This window comes from Drosophila persimilis, unplaced genomic scaffold, assembly GCF_003286085.1.
Source record: "Drosophila persimilis strain 14011-0111.01,24,50 unplaced genomic scaffold, DperRS2 tig00001074-arrow-arrow-pilon, whole genome shotgun sequence".
NCBI classification, from domain to species: Eukaryota; Metazoa; Arthropoda; class Insecta; order Diptera; family Drosophilidae; genus Drosophila; species Drosophila persimilis.
Window position 1 is genome coordinate 162,580 of NW_020825408.1, and position 3,639 is coordinate 166,218.

At 48.6% G+C, this 3,639-nt stretch overlaps 1 long non-coding RNA gene across 1 annotated transcript; it reads left to right on the top strand.

The window, feature by feature from the left end:
* Positions 1–2,257: 2,257 nt before the first annotated feature.
* LOC6604022 lies at positions 2,258–3,020 on the top strand. The gene is made up of 3 exons (XR_003409245.1): positions 2,258–2,712; positions 2,773–2,823; positions 2,885–3,020. It is a non-coding gene; the product is annotated as an uncharacterized LOC6604022 (long non-coding RNA).
* The last annotated feature ends 619 nt before the right edge of the window (positions 3,021–3,639 follow it).

Here is a 3,639-nt window from a genome sequence, read left to right on the forward strand (position 1 = left end):
AAACGCTGTCAGAATTCATGATCATCACAGAGGAATTCGAAAAAATTGAGACAGATGCCGGACTCTCAAAAATTACAGGGCGCCAATGGAACTATCCACAAAACGACCAGCCAGCTTGGCAAAGGACCCAATACCGACGAAGGAAATGCCAAAGATGTGGCAACTATGGGCACGAGGCCCGAACATGCAACAGGGAACCCGTACTGTACTGCTGGACCTGCAACAAACAAGGAGTACGCACAATAGACTGCTGCAGAAAACAACCGGAAAACACACAGGGCGCCGGACCAACCCGCGAACCTCCTGTGGCCCAAAACCAGCGGAGCGGGACAACACACAACTAATATTCAACAAGAACCAGCTTTTAGGACGGGCCAGGATCGGGCCTCTCCGGCCAGTGGAGAGGTAAGCATCAGCAGCAGCCACCAGCAGACCCAGCGATCCTCCCATCCTCCTCGGAGTGCATTAAACCTCCGCCTCCCTTCTTCTCCTCGGAGCGCATTAACCCTCCGCAACATTAATTCTCCTCGGAGCGCATTAACCCTCCGCAACATTTCTTCTCCTCGGAGCGCATTCACCCTCCGCAACATGAATTCTCCTCGGAGCGCATTAACCCTCCGCAACATTTCTTCTCCTCGGAGCGCATTAACCCTCCGCAACATTTCTTCTCCTCGGAGCGCATTAACCCTCCGCAACATTTACTTCTCCTCGGAGCGCATTAACCCTCCGCAACATTTCTTCTCCTCGGAGCGCATTAACCCTCCGCAACATTAATTCTCCTCGGAGCGCATTCACCCTCCGCAACATTAATTCTCCTCGGAGCGCATTAACCTTCCGCAACATTAAGTCTCCTCGGAGCGCATTCACCCTCCGCAACATTTACTTCTCCTCGGAGCGCATTAACCCTCCGCAACATTTAATTCGCCTCGGAGCGCATTCGCCCTCCGCAACATTACCCCCCCTCGGAGCGCATTAACCCTCCGCAACCTTTAATTCTTCTCGGAGCGCATTAACCCTCCTCCAGAGAATCACTCCTCGGAGCGCAGTAACCCTCCGCAACACCCTTCCCCGCGACGCACAGACGACCTCCGTCGATCCGGCCAGACGACTCCCCGGCCCCGCACGCAACCATCCGACACGTGCGGCCCAACCGAAGGACGACCCCGAAGGACGGGCCCGCCGCAAAAACACCCGCGCAACTACCAAACTTTGTACCATTAAGCACAATAAAACTAACTCTATCTCTTTTATTACCGATCCAAGCCTGCCTTATTCTTGAACCACGAGACTCTCTTTCAGCTACCACACCCAGAGATCAAACAAATTTCTGTGGAACCCTGCGCGACGAGCATACCCCGGCCGAAGCGCCGTCACATGTTCTTTGGGAGTAAGTGCACAATGGGCCACAAAGAGGTTCATACGAGTTCTGCCCGTTCCGTTGGGGTTTATTTAATTCACTTAACCTGCCCATGCCATGATCTGACTTTTAGGTTAGGGCGAAGCACGGTGACAAAATAAATTCGGGTCAGGGTCTCTTTTTCTTTGGACGAGTCTGGTTTTTCCTTGTCATTAGCAAGGAAGATCACTTGTCACTTTTTATTTAGGGTTCTTGGCCCGGTGTCTGGATGGCCCACTCTCGGTCGCGACGGCTCGCGTTGGGGCGGCGAAGAGCTCGCTGCTGCCGGCGCTAAAGCTCGGAAACGGCTGAGGGGCCGCGCTCTGTTGGCGCTGAAGCTCGGGAACTGCTAAGGGCTCGCTGTGGTGGATGGCGTTGGGGCTTTAGGTGGAGCTTCCCAACTCTACGGTGGCCCGCTTTGGAGCGATCGTCGGAAATTTCGCACCATCCTCTGCACAGTGGATCGAGGATTGCTTTCTCTTCTGTGTGGATGGGGTCTTGCGTTCGAAAGGCCGGCGGATCGTGGACTGGAAAGGCGGAGAAAACAATTTATCGCGACAGAAGTCATGTCCCGATGGGCGCCCGGCAGACCAGAAGGGTGAAACCCAAACGATGGTGGGTATATCGGGGTCCTCAAGATGTGTTCCTGGCCACTATAGGACGTGACCTGCTGCATAGTAATTTGTAGCCAGAGAGGGTCTCGGCCAATAGAGCTGAAAGAAATACAAAAATAAAAGAAGAGGAATCAAGAAAAATTAGTCAATTAGCTTCATCAAAATCGGAATCCGAAAAAGGACTAAGTAGGTAACTAGAAACTAATCAAAAACTTAAGCAAAATATCAGTTCTCTACACCCTATCAAATTTCTTAGATAGTCATATTGTTCCAGCGATGTCCAGACTGCCTAGAGGGTTTGGCCGCTTCCTCCCTCCGTGGTTGGAACTCAACAACGAACTGAGCCAGAAGATAGCTGTATTCGATGCCATGACCATTGAGCGAGGGGAGCTAGATCGCGATATCAGTCTATTACGCAAGCAGCAGGCTGATACTGAAGATTGTCTGGCAGAGGACCTGGCCGAGGACGAGTTCCAGGGTTTCCTGAGTGGACAGCAAGTCATGGAGCAGAGTTATACTGACGTCGAAAATATTTGTAATCAACAAATTGGATGCATTGTCGATAAGTTGGCTGCTAAATATAAGCGTATTGTGTACCTCGATATCGTCCTAAGGAAGCTTAAGCAATCTATCGAGACGGGTATTGCTACGGCCAATGCGCAGTTGACAGCAGCGGCGACCATGTGATTTAATGGAGAAATAGTGAGTACGGAAACCTTCCTTTCTTTTCTTTTTACGTAAATCTTTCAATTTTTTCTTTAGTTAAACCAAATATACAAATATCTGTGCGCGATAGGCCAGAAAAGCTGCCTCGTGAGTAAATTCTGTGATGTTCTCAGCCTTTACTTGAAAATCTATGCATTATTCCCAACAGCAATTAACCAGCAATTCGAACCACAATTTATGGAGGACAGGTCATATTCAGTTTCTTGTGAAATATATACTTAATTTAATTGATACCACCGATGGCGTCATAAAAAATAAATAAATAACTGCAGTTTGGATTTGAATCCTTCATTCAAATGATATCTGCCACCAATTCTTGGCTCCATTTTCCCTGGTCCACTGAAATCGAATTTAATGTGAAGGAAGATTGCGCTCGCACCCGAGAACTTTTATTATACCCGATACTCAAAATGAGTATTGGGGTATATTAGATTTGTGGTAAAAGTGGATGTGTGTAACGTCCAGAAGGAATCGTTTCCGACCCCATAAAGTATATATATTCTTGATCAGCATCAATAGCCGAGTCGATTGAGCCATGTCTGTCTGTCCGTCTGTCCGTCCGTCCGTCTGTCCGTCTGTCCGTCCCCTTCAACGCCTAATGCTCAAAGACTATAAGAGCTAGAGCAACGATGTTTTGGATTCAGACTTCTGTGATATGTCACTGCTACAAGAATATTTCAAAATTTCGCCCCGCCCACTTCCGCCCACACAAAGGACGAAAATCTGTGGAATCAACATATTTAAAGATACGATAAAACCAAAAACGCAGAATCGTAGAGTGTAAAATCTCAACCAGATCGTATACTTATTATAGCCAGAATCAAGAAAATAATTTCATACTTGCTCGCTCTATCTCTCTCTAACACACAGGTTTCATGGTCGGTTTTGCCAATTGCAGGCTGG